The sequence below is a fragment of the Hyperolius riggenbachi genome, chromosome 9 (genome assembly GCF_040937935.1).
Source record: "Hyperolius riggenbachi isolate aHypRig1 chromosome 9, aHypRig1.pri, whole genome shotgun sequence".
In the NCBI taxonomy this organism is placed as follows: domain Eukaryota; kingdom Metazoa; phylum Chordata; class Amphibia; order Anura; family Hyperoliidae; genus Hyperolius; species Hyperolius riggenbachi.
The window spans coordinates 220,163,402-220,184,286 of NC_090654.1; the positions used below are offsets into that span (position 1 = coordinate 220,163,402).

The following is a 20,885-nucleotide window of genomic DNA, read 5'->3' on the forward strand; positions in this document are numbered from 1 at the left end:
TACAGCAGCTTGTAATGCAGCCCAGCTCACAGCACTGAAAAATCACAGGGCAGAGTATACTGCATGAGTCCGCTATTGTTCCTAGCCACATGGCTAATTAATGTTCACTGCACAGTAGTGTTGTCCATTATGATCTTTTTTGTGAGTGGAATCATCAGGAAGCAGGGAGGACATGATGACACAATTGGCTTCATAGGAGATAGACAAACATGGAACCTGCCATGAGCTGTCAGGAGCATCATTCTCTGCATATACTATATAACAATTCTGTGAAATCCAAACGTGGACAGTGAAATGTATATGTAATGAAAGTACAGCCAATATTTAGCTACTGATATATGTGTTTTTTTTCTCTGAGACCTTATACCTAACAGCTCCTCTTTAAATTGTGCTCTAAAAGATGTGCTAGGGCTTATTTTCAGGGAATGTCTTATATTTTTATCAGTAAGTGTCTCTCAGCAGAACATTTCCTGTTCTTCTGTACTGTGCTGTTCCTGGATTTGAAGGTACGCTACTGTACTGATCAGGCACCTGACCTGTCATCCCTGCAGAGAGCTGATAACCTTGCCGTGTGCTGGGATGACCGGACCAATGCCTGATCAGCACTGCACTGTTCTGATCGGGCCTGGTCTGTGCCTACAAACAATCGGCAAGAAAGCAACCATCATAAGGGTTAAAGTGTACCCGAGGCGATATGTGACATGATGAGATAAACGGTGTAAACACAAAAAGAAAAAAGAATCCCTGATATAAAATTGCTGCACTACCATTCATGGTACAAAAAGAAGTTTATTGAAACATTAAACCTGTTTAATGTTTCAATAAACTTCTTTTTGTACCATGAATGGTAGTGCAGCAATTTTATATCAGGGATTCGTCTTTCTTTTTGTGTTTAATGGTTTATCATTTTCCCTGATGCTAGCACACCACACATTATTCAGGTGTGCATGTCCATACTATTGCTTTCCATGAGATAAACGTGTATGTACAGTGCAAAGCATATTAATAATCAGGCTGTTTTAATTGTTTTATTTTGCTGCCTGAAAGAGTTAATTGCTATGCAAGGAAGTGACAGCTTCTGCCTTGTCAGTAGCTTGTCAGGAATATAGCAAGCCTCACTGATAAGCAAATTACAACCATAAAAGTTTTTTCATCAGAATACAACTTCTGAGGACAGGGGAGAGGTAAGACAAGGTCAATAGTTCATGTATTTTCACTCTGGGACACTTAAAGAGTCTCTGTAACAAAATGTTCAGCCCTATTTCATCTATCCTATAAGTTCCTATACCTGTTCTAATGTGGTGTGTCTTACTGCAGCCTTTCCTAGTTGCACAGTGGCTGTATTATCTCTGTTATACAATCTAATCTTCTGTCGTCTGTCGGGCTCAGGCACTCAGGCTGGAATGTGCAGCTCTGCTTGTGATAGGATAGAAGTTATAAACACCCTCTCCACGCCCCCTGCAGGCTCTGTGTGAGTCACAGACTGAGCTCCTCTCAGCCTATCACATGCCATGTCTTTTGTTTGTAAACACTGCCTAAAACTGGCAATTACAAGCCAGGATTGCAGCAGGGAGTGGCAGAAACAGCACGGAGGAGCCCAGGAGAACAAAATGAATAGGATCGTATGCTTTTTATTGTAAGAATTTTAGAGTACAGATTCTCTTTAACCATTTCTGCCGCCCCGGACGTGAAGCAAGTCCGGGGCGGCTGCTCTGCTGCGGTGCCGCGCTTCGGCGTGCGAATCGTGGGTGCACCCACGTGGTGTCCCCCGGTAGCCCTGGGATCAGCAAACGGGAACATGGTTCCCGATCACCGATACGTGTCCCCAGCAGAAAAACCGAAGCGCTCTTACTAGAGGCTTCAGTCTTTCTGCACGTAAAAATGTCCGCATCCCCCTTGTGCTTCCCCTTAGCAAGAAGCATAAGGAGAAAAAAAAACTCAAGGGACATAAATAGTTACCTAACGGGTCTGAAATTTTTATATGCATTTGAAGGGGGTATACTACGAACATTTTTTAAATTATCAAGTTGTAAATAGTGATGGATGCAAAAAGGAAAAAATACACCTTTATTTCCAAATAAAATATTGGCGCCATACATTGTGATAGGGACAAAATTTAAATGGTGTCATAACCTAGACAAACGGGCAAATAAAATACATAGGTTTTAATTATGGTAGCGTGAATTATTTTAAAGCTATAATGGCCGAAAACTGAGAAATCACACATTTTTTCAATTTTTTTCTTATTAATCCTGTTAAAATGCATTTATAAAAAAAATAATTCTTAGCAAAATGTACCACCCAAAGAAAGCCTAATTAGTGGCAGAAAAAACAAGATATAGATCAATGAATTGTGATAAGTAGTGATGAAGTTATTAGTGAATAATTGGGAGGTGAAAATTGCTCTGATGCATAAGGTGAAAAATCCCTGCGGGCTGAAATGGTAAATAGACTGCTACTGATTAGAGACAGTAAAAAATTCAACCTATTTGTGAATTCTTAAATATAAAAGAAAACCCTGGGATACTTAAAAAAAGTCATTTTGAGGAGTAGGAGGATAAATATAATAGTTTATCTCATCAGTTTATTTTCACCTTGGCAAAACAAACAAACCACTACCAGTATATGCTGTTTAGGTCATCACAATGAGACCTATCAATAGTTATATATTTTGCACACAATTATAATGCACAGATATTCATTATACGGGGAATTCCCCAACCATGTCTAGACAGGAATGTCTCAGGGGACTGCGCACAGTATAGGACCTAGATTGCAACCAAATTAACCATGTCAATTCCGCACATGGGGAGGAGCAGAAAAAGACCCCTACAGTGCCAAAAGATTAAAGCATCTAATATGCTAATTGCTCGGCATATTCGATGCTTTAATCTTTTGGCACTGTAGGGGTCCGTGTCTGCTCCTCCCCATGTGCGGAATTGACATGGTTAATGTCAATTATAATTATAATATGCATTATAATTGTGTGCAAAATATATAACGATTGATAGGTCTCATTGTGATGACCTAGTGAATTGACCTTTCAATAAATAAGGTGGTTGAACAGCATATACTGGTAGTGGTTTGTTTGTTTTGTTATGTTTATCTGACCAGTGCTTGTACCCACCTGAGTTGCACATATTAACATGTACACTTATGTGTAGTTGTTTTTGTATTTTCACCTTGGGTTCACTTTAAAACTCTAAGGCTACTTGCACACCAAGACGTTGCGTTAGGTGCTACGTTAAGGTCGCATAACGTGCACCTAACGCAAGGCCTGGTGCTGTTCGATGTGGGCGTCAGAGTGAGCCGCGTTGTGCAGCTCACTCTGGCATCCGTGATGCGTACTCTTGGACGCATGCGCCATCATGTGGTCCCGCCGGCCAATCGCCGCACAGAGCGGCCGTACCAGGAAGTAAACACTGCATGTCACAACGTGCAGTGAATATTAATTAGCCATGTGCCTGGCCGCTCTCCTCTCCTCCCCAACATGACTGAGCATGTGCAAACAGTCTAACGCGGCTTAAGCCGCTGTAACGCTATAGTATGCTGCACTTTCGGAAGAACATGCAGCATTACATGTAACGCAACGTGGGCAGTGTGAACAGCCCACTTGTGTTACATTGCTGTGCGTTGGGGGAGCGTTACAGGCTGCACTAACGTGCGCCTGTAACGTCTTAGTGTGTAAGCAGGCTAAAAGTCTGAAGTGAAAACTAAAAAAAAAGGGTGACTGCGCTAGAACGAGGGGGCCACGAGAGGAATGGGAAGGCTTTTTGAACCCAGAGCCTTTCCTCTCCATAGGTGAGTATCTGTTTTTTCCCTACTTCAGACTTGCACCCAGTTGTGTATTTCACACCAGCTCTTATAATGAAAAAAACCTTTGAATAAACAATCCACTACACTGCTACAGAATGTAAAGTGTGTAATGTGCTGTGAATTCTAACCAAGTATTCAGAGGAAAAGGGGTGGGGTTAAAACATGGAATCAAACAAAAAGGATTGCGACACACTGGGCACTGTTAAAGTAATTATGAATTTCTCAAAAACAACACCAGGAAACATTCTTTTAAAACTTAAGAAATGAAGTATGTGGAAATATTAGGTTCTTGTGAGAATCTGCTCGGCTGCCTGTGCAGACAGGCAGCTTTTTGACCACTGTTCAGGTCTGCATTCTGCAGGTCTCTTTAAGAGAGACCTTTTGTCAGTATTGCAGCTTGCTGCTGAGGAATTTGCATACATTCGTTATGCAAATCCCCTACCTGCCTCCTGTGATGACTGGCAGTATAAAGGTTGGGATTACCCACAGTCCTTTGCTGGTCATTCCTTCAGGGTTTGTAGTACACACACTCCTAGAGAGTGTCAGCCATGCTACTTCTTGTTGAAGTTATCTTAGAGTAATTCTGGGGACTGCACTAGGCAGTTTCTTCAGTGCTGTTAGGATTACTTGTCTGTTTGTTTGTCTGTTGCGACTGTCCTGTCCCAGCGGTGGTCGATAGGAAGTCGTTCTGTGTGTCTGGGTGCTAACCGGAACAGCGGTTGTTACGGGTAGCCCCTTCTGATCTGTCTTCCCTGGATCGCACTCGCCTTGCGCTAGTAATGTGGATCCTTGTGATCTGTCTTCCCTGGATCGCACTCGCCTTGCGCTAGTGCTGTGGATCCTTCTGATCTGTCTTCCATGGATCGCACTCGCCTTGCGCTAGTGCTGTGGATCCTTCTGATCTGTCTTCCTGGATCGCACTAGTCTCTGGAGCTGGTGCTGTGGATCCTTCTGATCTGTCTTCCTGGATCGCACTATCCGCTTGCGGTAGCGGCTGTGGATCTTTCTGATCTGTGTTTCTGCTTGGATCACACTTGCTCTGACGGAAAAGCGGTGGGTCCTTTATGCCTAGTTCCTGTTTTACGTCTATCTTGTCTGATACGAATGCTTGCTGTAGGCTCGGTGAGGTAACCGTTAAGCAAGCGCTCGCGTTCTCTGTTTCGTGTTTGTCTGTCTTTGGTTAGTTAGGCGTGCTTGTCTCTGTTGTGCGTAACACGCGGAGACTGCGCACGAACGCGTGCACTGTTGCAAATGAGTGCGGTGTTCGCGTTCAACTAGCGTTTGTTGTTTTCTTTATCTTTCTCTTTGTATGATTTGCTGTGCCTTTGCTACCCTTGTGCTCTGTCCTGCTCAGTCTTGTGTCGTTATTGGCAATCGCCATTCTTGCGATTGCGTTTCCTACATCATTTCCGCCGTTGTGTGTTCGCCGTTGCTGGGTGGCGACTAGTTTGGTGGGCACACATTGGTTCTGTCCCTTTGCTCTGTTCCCTGTGGGCTATCCAGCCCTGCCTGATTGTACCTTGTCCTGGATCTGTACAATTCTCATTTGGCATCTGTGGCTGTGCAGCGGCTGTGTTCGCCTGCACTCCACAGCGCCATCTGCCGGTGGGAATTGCCCTCTGCGGGAGCATAGCACCTAGCCTGGGTGTCCTTAACTATACGCTTGTGGAGGAAATCCGCCGCGTCAGCGCACGCCTGGTGCGCTGACCACGGAGACGATTCCACATTAGTTACAGAATGACCAGCCAAACCAAAATTCCCAGGGCAGAGGGAACCTTTGATTTGCTTCAGATGTCATTGCCTGAGACAAAAGCGTATGTGGATCCTATTATAGGTAGGATCGCACACTATATTAAAGCAGTTAAAAAATCTGTTCTTGTTCCTGAACTCCACCCATATGGAGATTATCTGGATACTGGCCTGTTTGAACCCCCATTTGCTTCCTGGGATGTTGGGGCCTTGCTGGAAGAATTCGATTTTGATTGGAAAGCCTTTTGCGATTTTTACATCGCAAAAAGCGAGGATGTCTTGAATGATTGTCTCGATTCCATGTACCTTTTGATTGATTCTGATGAATGTGACGAGGGTGATGTGGATCTGGTGATTTATGTGTGGCAGACGATTTTGGATGAGTTGCGCACACACACCAACCAATTGATTCCAATAAAGAGACATCGTTGTCGGATGATTGTTCCTGCCTTTCTGGGGTAAAGCATGAGAGTTTTGACTTTGTGCAATCTGAAATGAATGAGTGTGCCGCTGTGGTTGATTCCTGTGCGAATCCTGAAGGATTCGCTCCTGACAGTGTGCAGTCTGAATCTGTGCGATCTGATGCCGGTTTCTCGGATGTTCCTGCAGATTGTGATCGGCATGAGTCTGCCGGTTTCCTCAAGGATGTGTGGGATCCTTTATCATTTAGAAACAGATCTTTGAGATTTTTCGTCTTTGACCCTGCTATGGGGAAAATTTCTCGACTATGCAGCGTCAAAAGTAAAATTAATATGCCTAATAAAGTTTATCCTGTTGATGTCGCTATTTCTTCTGCTAATGAGTCTCTGTCTCACCCTGTTCACACCTGTAAGGGCCCATTGCCTGGTGACAGTTGCTCCAGTGTTTCTGTCCTAAACACCTTACTGTCTGCTTCGCAGATCGCGGAGGTTTGCGCTATGGAAGCATCAGTTTCACAACCTAAAGTGATTTTTGATTCACAGGTTTTGCGTTCTGACTCCACGGATTCGACATTGTTAGCCGAATCTAAGAGTGAGACAGCACTTCGGTTTTGCGAATCTGATGCTGAACCTTCTTTGCCTTATTCAGAGACGCTTTCTCTGAACCTGCCCTGTACCATGAATGAAAACATGTTTTCCTTTCACACTGACGTTTGTGAGCCCCTATCTTGCTCTGAGGGAAGTGCTGATTCTGCACCCTGTACTCTGGATGAGTCAATGTGGCCTTACTTAGAATCCCCTGCAGTGTCCCTAGAGGCTCGTCTAGGTATTGCCACTATACTCACCTGTTTTTCTGCAGTTTTGGAGTTACAAGCTAGTTTGACTGCCACACAGAATTCTGGGTACAGTGAGAATGAAGTTAGGGAGTCAGTGTGTGTTCCAGTAAATATTCCTGTACATCCCGCTAATTATGATGAAGTTCAGTCTCAGGTTATGGTGGAAGCATTCCTGGGACATCTGCCCTGTTCACAAAATAAAGTTCCAGTTTTGCCCTGTAACATGGATAGTTCAGAATCCTTCTCAGAAAACTTGAAAAATGATGTTCCTGAGGTCTTGTTTGATGTTCTGGAGGTCTCCGAGTTCCTCCCAAAGGGTGCAGAACTTGTAGGAGATGTTTCCTGCCCCCCAAGTCCTTCTGAGATGTTGCCCTCTTCCGTAGGCATTGCTGCCTTGCTGGCTACCTTTTCAGCTCTGGTGGAGCTTCAGTCATGGGTAGTCAATGATGAATTTCTGTCAGATACCATTACAGTCATTGAGATCTCTAAGCCTGAGACCGAGTCTTCTTTTGAAATACCAGTACCTGTGACCTCTACTCGTGATGATTTTCTGCCCGGTCCTGGTTTTGGTCGTGCCGGACTCGGAGGTTGGCAGTTCCCCGACATGTCCTGAGGTTTCTCCTGTGCTGGTGTACCCCAGTGTGCTCTGTGACCCAGAAAGCCCAAGTGTGCCTCGGTTACCAGCGTACTCAGATGCTTCCTAGGTGAAGACATGTTCTGATTTAGCCTGCCTGCTTGCATGCCCAGAAGTGGTCCCTGAAAGTCCTGATCTTGATGGGTGTCCTGCTAATTCTGAATCTGGAACTGTCATAGGTTCCATGGGGGTGCTTGGTAGCTCTCCATGTGAGCCTGGTGAGCGTTCTGGCTTCTTGGAATCTCTGCGGAGCTTCAAGGCGTTCTGGGAGATTCCGAGAGAAGTTTTGCTTGGTACCCTGAATACGATCAACAGCGGCTTTTGTTTTGAAAGAGACACTTCGAACAGGTTTTGTGGCAGATTTGGTATTTTCGGACGCTCCTTGGAAGGTGGTGGGTATTGTCTGGAGGGTGTCGATGGCTTCTTCTCTGGTATCCACAGTCCTGATGGGTGTTACGCTGAGACTTGTAGTGCTGATGGGCATGTTTCGGTGGCTTCTGTTTCCGATGAGGTCGGTTTCGGGTGGACTGACTCTGGAATTGGACCTTGTCGGGCTGTCCCGACCTTCATAAGTCTTCTGTTAAAGTGGTTTGGAGATATCAGTTTTGAGGGTCGTCTGGAATTCGACCCTAGAAGGGGGGGTACTGTGAGAATCTGCTCAGCTGCCTGTGCAGACAGGCAGCTTTTTGACCACTGTTCAGGTCTGCATTCTGCAGGTCTCTTTAAAAGAGACCTTTTGTCAGTATTGCAGCTTGCTGCTGAGGAATTTGCATACATTCGTTATGCAAATCCCCTACCTGCCTCCTGTGATGACTGGCAGTATAAAGGTTGGGATTACCCACAGTCCTTTGCTGGTCATTCCTTCAGGGTTTGTAGTACACACTCCTAGTGAGTGTCAGCCATGCTACTTCTTGTTGAAGTTATCTTAGAGTAATTCTGGGGACTGCACTAGGCAGTTTCTTTAGTGCCGTTAGGATTACTTGTCTGTTTGTTTGTCTGTTGCGACTGTCCTGTCCCAGTGGTGGTCGATAGGAAGTCGTTCTGTGTGTCTGGGTGCTAACCGGAACAGCGGTTGTTACGGGTAGCCCCTTCTGATCTGTCTTCCCTGGATCGCACTCGCCTTGCGCTAGTGCTGTGGATCCTTCTGATCTGTCTTCCCTGGATCGCACTCGCCTTGCGCTAGTGCTGTGGATCCTTCTGAACTGTCTTCCATGGATCGCACTCGCCTTGCGCTAGTGCTGTGGATCCTTCTGATCTGTCTTCCTGGATCGCACTAGTCTCTGGAGCTGGTGCTGTGGATCCTTCTGATCTGTCTTCCTGGATCGCACTAACCGCTAGCGGTAGCGGCTGTGGATCTTTCTGATCTGTGTTTCTGCTTGGATCACACTTGCTGTGACGGAAGAGTGGTGGGTCCTTTATGCCTAGTTCCTGTTTTACGTTTGTCTGTCTTGTCTGATACGAACGCTTGCTGTAGGCTCGGTGAGGTAACCGTTAAGCAAGCGCTCGCGTTCTCCGTTTCGTGTTTGTCTGTCTTTGGTTAGTTAGGCGTGCTTGTCTCTGTTGTGCGTAACACGCGGAGACCGCGCACGAACGCGTGCACTGTTGCGAATGAGTGTGGTGTTCGCATTCAGCTAGCGTTTGTTATTTTCTTTATCTTTCTCTTTGTATGATTTGCTGTGCCTTTGCTACCCTTGTGCTCTGTCCTGCTCAGTCTTGTGTCGCTATTGGCAATCGCCATTCTTGCGATTGCGTTTCCTACTTCGTTTCCGCCGTTGTGTGTTCGCCGTCGCTGGGTGGCGACTAGTTTGGTGGGCACAAATTGGTTCTGTCCCTTTGCTCTGTTCCCTATGGGCTATCCAGCCCTGCCTGATTGGTTTTATTCATTATGTATTGAAAGCAGAAATGCTTTGAGTGTCTGTCTGTGTCCAGGAGCTTCTGCACAGTCAGAGAATCAGTCACATTCCTCACTTGATACAATTAAGTAAACACAAGACAACATTATCTACACTTCTGATGCGTCCAGATTTCTCTGCACTGAACTTTCAGAGCTCGTTTCCACTATTGCAGTGCGGAATCGCCTGGATTCCACCGCTGATGAAATCGCATGCGGATGCGATTCCCCATGCGTTTTTTTGCCGCAAATTCGCATAGGTGAGGGTATATGCGATTTTAACCATGTCACTGCCTGTGTGAATTTACATTGGTACCTATGCGAATTCGCGGCAAAAAACGCATGGGGAAAACGCATGCGATTATCCTATTAAATGCAGTGTTCTCCCCAGGCTCTTTTAGCCGGGTGCTCCACCCGGCTAGATTTGGTGACCACCCGGCTGTCATCGGCTCACCTCCTCACCACCTCCTATGCTGTAAGCACAGTTGCCCTGCATCTTCAACTCGCCCCACCCGGCTACTTTTTCATGCCACCCGGCTACTATTTTATGCCACCCGGCTGGAAAAAAATTCTGGGGAGAACACTGAAATATATTGTGTGCGATTCGCCTGCATTCCACACGCAGGCGAATTCTGCAGGGTGTTCCGTGCAGATTTTCTCCGCCCAATAAAACGCTCCCGCAGACGCATAAGTGGAAACAGGCCCATTCACTTATATTGTCTATGCAAATCCGCATACGCAAGACGCATGCGGATTCGCGATAGTAGGAACGAGCCCTCAAGCCTTGTGTGTAGCCCTTTGAATGCTGTTATAGTAAAAAAAATGCTGGTTGTATATAATATGCTGTAACTAATTTTTTTGCGCAAAGAAGAAATGCTGGGTTTCATTCCACTTTAAGACTGCGTTAAAGAGGAACTGTAAAAACAAAGTAAGCACCTTGTGCTCCGATCTATGGTGGAGCCTAATAGAGCTGGGCGTCCATGTGCCAAAAACCCCTGATCTGTGAGGGTCAAGGAAACTGAAAGATAACCCTCAAATCTGCCTTTTTTGATACTGGAATAATGTAAATATGATCAATTTCCTGTAACACTAGCAGAGCGCTCCTCTGACCTGCTCCATTCAGAAGCAATGTAAGCAGAGATCAGGATTGTACAAGAAGACTAAACGCTGTGATTCCTAAACAACAACTGCAGAGTCTAATTGTGCATACACACATTCACGGCCGCACCTGTGCAGTGACACGGGTAAGGCTGCGTTTGTGCCTGAACTGGAATGCGGCCCGACCAGATTAATGACAAGCCCTTGTTGGAAATCATTGGGGGGTCAGTGAGCGGCGACGGGTGACCGGAGGACGCAGCGGGAAACCTCTACGGGATCCAGAGGCTTCCCTCTTCATAGGCAAGTATTTTCTTTTTGATCCGATCTTCAGCTCGGGTACACTTTAAAGGACATCCAAGGTGAAAATAAACTGATGAGATAAACAATAGCATCTATTCTCCTCCTCCTAAAAATGATGTTTTAAGACATCCCTCAGTTTTATTTTAAATTTAAATCTAAATCTACTTTTTTAGTTATTCCGGTTTTATCATTTCTGCTCAATGACACCTTCATTCAAGTATGCCAGAGCTAAAAATCTATGAACTAATGACCCTTTTTATCTCTTTCCTGCTCTCGGAAGCCATTTACTGCCAGGAAAAAAAGATTTATGACTGTAATTCCTCATCAGTGAGCGTTATGCAATAGTCCGACCCAGTCCCGACCCAGGCAGAAACTGTCACGTTCATACCTAAATGTTTAACTCTTTCAGGCAAGGAAAGAAAAAAAGGAACACAGCATTGTTATTTGTGTGCTTGGCACAGTATATACACAGGTCTATCTCAGTATATCACATCAGATGTCCTTTAACCTTCCTGGCGGTGGGCCCGAGCTGAGCTCGGGCGATGCCGCGCAGGAGGATTTCTCAGGCCCTGCTGGGCCGATTTACATAATTTTTTTTTTTTTCAACACGCAGCTAGCACTTTGCTAGCTACGTGTGCATTCCGATCACTGCCGCTACACGCCCATCGCCGCGCCTCCACCCCCCCCCCCCAGACCCCGTGCGCTGCCTAGCCAATCAGTGCCAGGCAGCGCTGAGGGGTGGATCAGGACTCCCTTTGACGTCACGACGTCGATGACGTCATCCCGCCTGTCACCATGGCGACAGGGAAGCTCTCCAGGAAATCCCGTTCTTTGAATGCCGCTGCACAGCGGCTATCATGTAGCGAGCCCTAGGCTCTCTACATGATTTAAAAAAAAAAAAAAAACTGCTGCGCTGCCCCCTGGCGGTTTCTAATAGACCGTCAGGAGGGTTAAGGGTGGCCACATTAAAATCAGTGCGTTCACATTCCTGTCACTGAAGTTCCAGTTTGTGCAGGACATAGAACTTTCCTTCTGAAGCTGCAGAGATAACTGTACAGGAGACAGGAAAGCATCATTGTCTGGTGAAGGGTCCTTACCCATGGAGTCTCGGGAAGATATAAATCACACTAAATAGTTCAACTCCAGGCTAACTTATGCCTGGTACACACCATGCAATTTCCTCTTAGATAAATGGGTCGAATCGATTATTTCCGATGTGATTTCCAATCGTTTTTCTGATCGATTTTGTAACTGAGTGATCAGAAAATCAATCAGAAAAATTATCAGAAATCCGATTGGACAACGGAAATAATCGATTTGACTCTCTGACGGGACATTGCATAGTGTGTACCAGGCATAATACTATTTCTGAATGAAAATCTATAAGCCAGTGATTAAAGTTATCTAAAAAGGCGGAAAATTCCTTTAAGCTTACAATGTATCCTTATGTTATCAAATACACAATGGTCAAGACACTACAATCTACTAAGTAAATAAAGCCCAACTGCTCGCCTTCCATCAGACGGGACGTTCACATGGAATACATGTATACTTTAGCTGACATTTGTTATTTTTGTGCAACAGGATATGATTCTTAAGTACTGTTAATCAAACACCTTTTGAATAGCGAGTAACTACTGCCACTAGAATCAGCAACTGCTGAAATGGTGACACTGTGCAGTGTGAAGGAAGGTGTATTATCAGGCACACACCTGAGCAAACAAACTTAGTGATGTATCAATACACAGAATCTCACGGACTTGGATTGGACAGATTACAACTGTGCTATGAAATATAGTGTGAAAATGGAGGCGGTTTCTGATGAGAAACTGGCTGCTTCCTCACTACCATTTGGGAAAATTGGGTTTTAAAGAGGAACTCCAGTGAAAATAATGTAATAAAAAAAAGTGCTTCATTTTAACAAGTTTGTATAAATGATTTAGTCAGTGCTTGCTAGGCCTGAAAGATTTTAGGAAAAATTGAATTAAGCGATTTCTGTTCGAAATCATGATTTCGATTTGATTCACAATTTTCTTCAAATCAAGCTTTGATCCCTGTGTCTCTCTGTCCCGTCTCTCTTTGTGCACCCCCTGTGTCTCTCTGTGTCCTCATTTTGTATTTTTGTGCCCCCTTTGTGGCCCTTTGTGTGTCTCTATGTCCCCGCTTTGGGTCTTTCTCTGTGGCCCCTCTGTCCCCCAAGCTGCGGCAGTTCTGAACATACCTTCCAGGAAGAGTCCAGCAATGCCCGTCTATCCACTTATTCTCCTGCAGGATCTAATGCACGGCATACTTCCTGTATGTCATGTGACACACAGAAACTAGGAAGTATGCTGTGCACATGAGCCGGCAGCCGGCGATGGATGCTAGACAGTGTTTGTTTTTGCAGAAAGTATGTCCAACACTGCAGATGCCGCGGGCCGCACTCGTCTGGACTTGGGGTGGGGGGGAGAGGTGGCGGGTTCGGGGAGTATGAAGCCGCTTTTTCAAACTTCCCCTATGCAGAAATGACATCATCACGATACTCGCCACTTTGACGATTCCAAAATTGTGATCTTGGTGATCGCGATTTCGGTTTAAATTCGATTTATCTTTCAGGCCTAGTGCTTGCTCATTGTAAAATCTTTTAAATCCCTGATTCACATTCTGACATTTATCATATGGTGACATTTTTACTGTTGGCAAGTGATGTAGCTGCTGCATACTTTTTTTGGCAGTTGGAAACAGCTGTAAACAGCTATTTCCCACAATTCAACAAGGTTCACAGACAGGAAACTGCCAGAAGTACCTCGGTACTCACAGCTTCTTGTGGGAGGGGTTTCACCACAATATCAGTCATACAGCGCCCCCTAATGGTCTGTTTGTGAAAAGGAATAGATTACTCATGTAAAAGGGGGTATCAGCTACTGATTGGGATAAAGTTCAATTCTTGGTCAGAGTTTCTCTTTAAGAAGGATCTCCACTGAAAATAATGTAATTAAAAAAGTGCTTCATTTTTACAATAAGTATGTATAAATGATTTAGTCGGTGTTAGCCCATTGTAAAATCTTTTCTCTCCCTGATTTACATTCTGACATTTACCACATGGTGACATTTTTACTGCTGGCAGGTGATGTCACTGGAAGTAGCTGCTGCTTGCTTTTTTGGCAGCTGTAAACAGCTATTTCCCACAATGCAACGAGGTTCACAAACAGGAAACTGCCAGGACCATGGTCCTCATAGTTTAATGTGGGAGGGGTGTCACCGCAATATCAGCCATACAGAGCCCCCTGACGATTAGTTTGTGAAAAGGAATAGATTTCTCATGAGAAATAGGGTATCGGCTACTGATAGGGATGAAGTTCAATTCTTGGTCACGGTTTCTCTTTAAGTGGATATGTGTGTGTTAGATAAGCTTAGAGCCCAACTATAAAAAAAAAAATCAAACCAAAAAAAAAAACACAACAAAACACATTAAAGTGTTATAAATCACCCCTTGTGCTTTAGTCAGACACGGATTTAAAAAATGGCTCCATTTTCAAACAGTAAGTATAAAAAGTGCACCAGTCCAGATACTGGCAGTGGGCACACAGTAGGCAGGCAGTAGGCAACCACACTCAGGTTAAAAATCAAGTGAAGAACCCTCCACTCAGGGTGGTAAAAAATTACATATTATAGTGTACCAGAGCTATAAATATAAGAAGAACCGATACTTACCCGCTGCTTCCTCCTGCAGCATAAACACGTGTGAGTACCTCGCCGTCCTCCCGCAGTCTGCTGTTCAGCCGCGATCAGCCCTGGTAATAGGCTCAGTAGGGATATCAGTCTGGGCTACTGCGTATACATGTGCATGCATTCCTGGAGAAGATTTCCTATGCGTGGAGACGGTATTTTCCACATGACTGATATTGTGGTTGCCAATCAGCAGCCTAGTTTTGTAAGTAGTATTTGTCTAATTCCTTATCCCATTGCCTGAAAATACTACACTGTTTGATGCTCCTGGCGTTCTCCGCTTCTTTCTTTTTCCCATCCTGGTCCCTGAGGTTCGTCACCCGAATTTCTTCCACCGGATACCATTCGTTCCTTTCAGGTAAAACACTGAAGACTAAGGGCCCGTTTCCACTTGTGATGCACGCGTCTGCAAGATGCGCGGCATCACTTCCTGGTCTGCGAGTACGCAGACGAATCCTATCACCCATGCCATGTACGGCTATGGGATTCGCAGCCTCCTGCACCATTTTGGATGGTAATGTTGGCCAAATCGCTAGCGCAAGCGATTTGGCCGGCGCCGCCATTCTACCCTATGGCAGAGTTTCCCTGCGCAATTTGCCTGCGGGGAAACTCTGCAGATTCGGCACGGAAAGTGCGCCTTTGGAAACGGGCCCTGAGATAAACTATAGCTTTAGCTTTCCAAAATGCATTTGTAGCCTGATGAAGTAGGAACCTAGTGCCGAGAAATGGGTTGCATTTTAACTGTCTATTTTATTCAATGTTGGCCCTTCTAAAACTTAAGCCAGTCCATCCACACTTGTAATTGTCACTAGCACTTTTATTGTAACCACGTTTATTATACTTAGTTTATTCATATTCACAGAACAAAGCATGGGTAAGAGTGGTGGAGTGGACACATGCACCATAACTGTGGTCCAAAGGAATCCCAGCTTCATCCCTAGGGCAAGATTTCTGGACACGAGCGCAGACAGAGGTGTTGCTTGGCTACAGGTAGGTGGTGCTTACCACTACTATGGGGAGGGAAGGAGGGGTGGCTGTGCTGCACAAGATGGAGACAATTTTTGCAGGCCAGGAAAAAGGAAGGGGGTGGGGGGGCAATGAGTTTGAGAGGACTTACAAATCTGGTGTATCAACAGATGGAGTTAAAGGACCACTATCGCGAAAAAAGTAGGCAGTTCAAATCTGACAGAACCGACAGGTTTGGGCCAGTCCATCTCCTCATGGGGGATTCTCGGGGCCTAAGCCCACTGGCGCAGTTGTATCCACTTCTGTCCGCTTTTCAGCATCTCCAACATTGATGTGTAACTAAAAAGTGGACACAACATGAGTCACTGGGCTCAGGCCCTGAGAATCCCCCATGAGGAGATGGACTGGCCCAAAACCTCTCTGTTCTGTAGGGTTTTCTTTGTTTTCAACAGCATTTTCTGGACAGCAGTTTAACTGCCAAAATTGTAAGACACCAGCCAGCCTCCCTATTAACTAACTTGCACACTGTTTTGTCAGTTAGACTTTGCAACTGTTGTTCAGGAAATATTGTTGAAAACAAGGAAAACCCTGAGAATCCCCCATGAAGAGATGGACTGGCCCAAAACCTGTCAGTTCTGTCAGATCTTAACTGCCTACTTTTTTCACGATAGTGGTCCTTTAAAGTCTGGCCCCTTCTGACCTTATATTCAGTGGTCCTCTAGTGGTACATTAATAGAGGTTTCCTCTCACATAAACATATGGCTTTCCCCTAAACTGTCCCTACAATATGGCATTAGATAGCAAGTCCCTCTGAGGGACAGCTGGTAACATGACTAGTACAATGTACTCTATAAAGCACTGGGAAAATGTATTAGCTCTGTGCAGAAATATCATGCTAATAACATTTGAAGCTCAATTACAGGAAGAGATACAGGTAGTCCCCAATTAGCCAACGAGATAGGGACTATAGGTTCGTTCTTAACCTGAATCAGTTCTTAAAGAGTACCTGCGATGGCATTTGTGAGCCAGTTTATACACTCACCTAAATGATTATTAGGAACACCTGTTAAATGTCTCATTAATGCAATTATCTAATCAACCAATCACATGGCAGTTGCTTATATGCATTTAGGGGCGAGGTCCTGGTCAAGACAATCTCCTGAACTCTAAACTGAATGTCAGAATGGGAAAGAAAGGTGATTTAAACAATTTTGAGCGTGGCATGGTTGTTGGTGCCAGACGGGCCGGTCTGAGTATTTCACAATCTGCTCAGTTACTGGGATTTTCACACACAAGCATTTCTAGGGTTTACAAAGAATGGTGTGAAAAGGGAAAAACATCCAGTATGTGGCAGTCCTGTGGGTGAAAATGCCTTGTTGATGCTAGAGGTCAGAGGAGAATGGGCCGATTGATTCAAGCTGATAGAAGAGCAACGTTGACTGAAATAACCACTCGTTACAACCGAGGTATGCAGCAAAGCATTTGTGAAGCCTTAACACGCACAACCTTGAGGCAGATGGGCTACAACAGCAGAAGACCCCACCGGGTACCACTCATCTCCACTACAAATGGAAAAAAGAGGCTACAATTTGCACAAGCTCACCAAAATTGGACAGTTGAAGACTGGAAAAATGTTGCCAGGTCTGATGAGTCTCAGAATTTGGCGTAAACAGAATGAGAACATGGATCCATCATGCCTTGTTACCACTGTGCTGGCTGGTGGTGTAGTGGTGTGGTGGTGGTGTAATGGTGTGGGGGATGTTTTCTTGGCACACTTTAGGCCCCTTAATGCCAATTGGGCATCGTTTAAATGCCACGGGCTACCTGAGCAGTGTTTCTGACCATGTCCATCCCTTCATGACCACCATGTACCCATCATCTGATGGCTACTTCCAGCAGGATAATGCACCATGTCACAAAGCACTAATCCAGGGGTGCTCGGATACCCCTTTTCAAAATCCGAATTGTGCCGGATACCCAGATATCCAGATCGGATATCCAAATCCGAACTTTCAGATATCCGCGTTCATGCGGATATCCGAACGCATTATCCGGGTGGATTCGGATATCCGAATAGAAAAAACGGAAGTGGGCTTTAAATTGCCTCTAAAACATTTTTTAGGGAAAATGAGGCATGTAGCGTCATGTTTTTTTTTAAAGGAAAACACTTAATTGATTATGTGGGGACTTAAAATCCATCAGCCCTAGGTTCCAGACAGTGGTCGTGCAGCCCACATTGTGTCCAAAGTCTAACCGCACAACTAGGACTGTCACTCGACACGTGGCAATTGGCACGTGGCACGTGTCACTTGGCCAAAAGCATTCTCATTTTTCCCCCCAACCTCCAAACAGGTCTTTAGGTTGCTTTCACACAATGCATGTTGCGATACAATCACAATGCTGCTGATTCATACAGTACCATTGAAAGCATGCCTTACTGCATTTTGTTATGAAGCTAGGATACTGTCCATTGCAAAACAATGGGCACAGTGTAGAAGCTTAAAGGATACTTTGGCGCAGATCAAAATTTAAAAAGCATGAGGAGCAGGCATTTGTAGGAGGCTCTCCTCATGCCCACTGCTCCCCCCGTTCTCCTCCGCTATGTTCTATTGGGCCCTCAAAACTACCTCGTGGTCGGGAGTGTGGGTGAACAGTGCGCCATGACTACGTAGTGCGCATGTGCAGAGCGCTCTCAGCCTCACAATCAAGGATCCGCATTGTCGGGCAGTGCCTGTGCACTGCTCACTGACCCACCCGACAAGGAAGTAGTTTTCGGGGGCCATTAGAACATAATGGTGGGGGACGGAGGCGAAAGGGGTGGGCATGAGGAGAGCCTCCTACACATGCCTGCTCCCCCTGTTTTTAAAGAGAATCTGTATTGTCTGATTTGTACAGTAAAAAACATGCCAATCGAGTCACTGTTATCTCACGGATCCCTTTTTGCCCTTTCCACCACTCCCCGCCGTGATCCTGGCTTTTAATTGCCAGTTTTAGGCAGTGTTTACAAACAAAACACATGGCTGCTAACCAGGAAGTGGTGTGTGTGTGTGTATGTATGTATGTATGTATGTATGTATGTATGTATGTATGTATGTATGTATGTATGTATGTATGTATGTATATACATACATACACACACACACGCATCATGTTACAGTATACTACAAGTTCTTATTACATAGTATATTTTCTGCACTCCAGTCAGGGTTTCTCAGAGTTTCTCAGCAAGGGCAGCTCCCTCCCCCCTCAGACAAGCTGAAATTGTGAGCAGATACCTGTCTGTAAGGGATAAACAAAGCACACAAACAGAGCCTGCAGGGGGCGTGGAGGGGGAGTGCATAACTTCTCCCTATCACAGCAGAGGCAGTGCATTCCTCTCTCTCTGGGTCGACAACGCTTGACAAAGCAAAGAAGATTAGATATATTACAGAGACAGTGCAAAAAGAAAAGGCTGCAGTAAGCCAGACCACATTAGAACAGGTAGAGGAACTTAGAGGATAGAAGAAATACGGCTGAAAATTGTTACAGAGTCTCTTCAAAGTTTGAACAACGCTAAGATATCCTTTAGACTAGGTTCACAGTGTGTGTGTTGTGTTACCTGTAACAGTGGGAACTCAACAGGAAAGTGGCTCTGCACATTACCCACACGTTCCGTCGCATACAGTCAATGAAAAGTATGCTTCACTGCCATCGTTAACATGCATTTTAAGGGTCCCACGCTGCATGAAGTGCATTGGGATGCCACACACCGTTATAGGCCACCGCACTGTAAACTTCTATGGGTGGCGAATTGCAATGCGGAAAGCCACGTTACAATACAACTGGTACGCCGCACCACTGTGAACGTAGCCTAAAAGTTTCATCACCATCAATTTTTACTTTTTACTGCGACATTGCTGATGTTCCTGCAGCATCCCAGCCAGATTAAGGCTCTCTTGGTTGCAGCCCTATTGTTTTGCAATATCAAATTATTCAGGGACCCCCGTGCATGAGGTAATGGTGGGAGTTTGATCTAAATTAACTTTTCCCCCTTTTTATGGCTGCTCTGAAAAACTTTTTATGATTGCAAAGTGTTCAGTGTGATGGCTCTCACCTTTCTTCTTCATCCTTCAGCTGACAGCTCAGGCTCCGTTATATGAGGCATAGTCCATCCTCTCCAGGTCCTGCAGTAACTACCTTCCCCAGCTTCTTCCGTCTCGCTCCCAGGTGCCTGAACCACGTGACCCTGTGTGCGCTCCACAGCTTGGGACGCAAGCCCATGTGATCTACAGTAGGAAGTCACTGCTCTCGCATGCAGAGCTCTCAGCCTTCCTCCCCCTCCTGTCACATAAAGCAGGCTGGAGTCTCCGGCGACTGCCAGACACACACAGCAGGGTTTGCTGGCTGCATCACTTCCCCTTCTCTCTGCCTTAAAGGTAAAGGCAGTGTTTGTTTGTTTTTCTTTCCCCTTTCATACTGTAGTGAGAAGGCAGGTTATTCTCCAGTGCCCTGATGCATAGGTTCTCAACACGTGGTACGTGTACCCCAAGTACTTGGGTTAGATTCAGGGGGGACTTGGACTTGTTATAGGGTTTAAAATAATGATTCATTATGTATAAATAGGTCTGGATAGGTACTTTTTGTCAATTTAAACCATAAAGGAATGTTTCTAACACATTTATACACTATTCATAGCAACAAGTTTTGAATCAGGATGTTACCATTTATTGGCTAAGTAAACATCAGGCAAACTAATTAAAAACAAATTTACTTATTTGGGGCTTCCTTCAGGCCATGGAAGCTTGTGTGTCCCTCACCGCAGCTACGCTCTCAGCGGGTCGCCCAGGCTTTCCTCTGTAGCAGCTGACAACCTGGTGAGGTCGGCAGCTACTGCGCAGCCCTTCTACTCACGTACACGTTCCCCATCGCCAGGAGCGTACTGTAGTAGTTCTGTGCCTGCGAGAGTGGGACTATGAGCAGTGCGGCCGCGTGCATGCACAGTAGCCGATAGCCTCGCCAGGTTGGCAGCTGCTACGGAGGTGACCCCTGGATACCCAATGAGAGTGGAGCTGCGGCGAGGGACACAAGCTTCCAGGGGCTGGAGGAAGCCCCAGGTAAGTAAATCTGTTTTTATTTGCCTCATGTTACCATTAAAAGAAAAAGAGTAAGCTTTCGGCAAATAAACCTGCTTCAGACTTTGAAGAAGGCTGATTAGCCGAAAGCTTAACCTTATTTTTTTAAGTTAGACAATAAATGGTATAATCCTCAGTCCAAACTTTTTGCTTTTACTGATGGCTAACACAGTACAGTACATCTAAAAAAATACATACATTTCAAGGGGTACCTAATGTGATGTTATTCACAATATGGGGTACTCTGCAAACACCAGCTTTCATAATAGGGTACATGCTGTAATAATGTTAAGAAAAACTGCCCTAGTGGTACTGTGACTGTCAACTGTCCCGATTTGGCCGGGACTGCCCCAGGTT

The 20,885-nt window shown here is 45.3% G+C and overlaps 2 protein-coding genes across 4 annotated transcripts in view; one reads left to right on the forward strand and one right to left on the reverse strand.

The window, feature by feature from the left end:
• MIPOL1 (mirror-image polydactyly 1) overlaps positions 1-19,632 on the reverse strand; it is a 528,027-nt gene extending 508,395 nt beyond the window's left edge. For all 3 annotated transcript variants that reach the window (XM_068254025.1, XM_068254028.1, XM_068254026.1), the window contains exon 1: positions 19,511-19,632. The gene's annotated coding sequence lies outside the window, so the exon portion shown is untranslated. The remainder of the gene's footprint in view (positions 1-19,510) is intronic.
• A 67-nt stretch (positions 19,633-19,699) lies between these two features.
• The window catches only part of SLC25A21 (solute carrier family 25 member 21), a 485,336-nt gene continuing 484,150 nt past the window's right edge, over positions 19,700-20,885 (forward strand). Inside the window, exon 1 of the mRNA XM_068251900.1 lies at positions 19,700-19,832. The gene's annotated coding sequence lies outside the window, so the exon portion shown is untranslated. The remainder of the gene's footprint in view (positions 19,833-20,885) is intronic.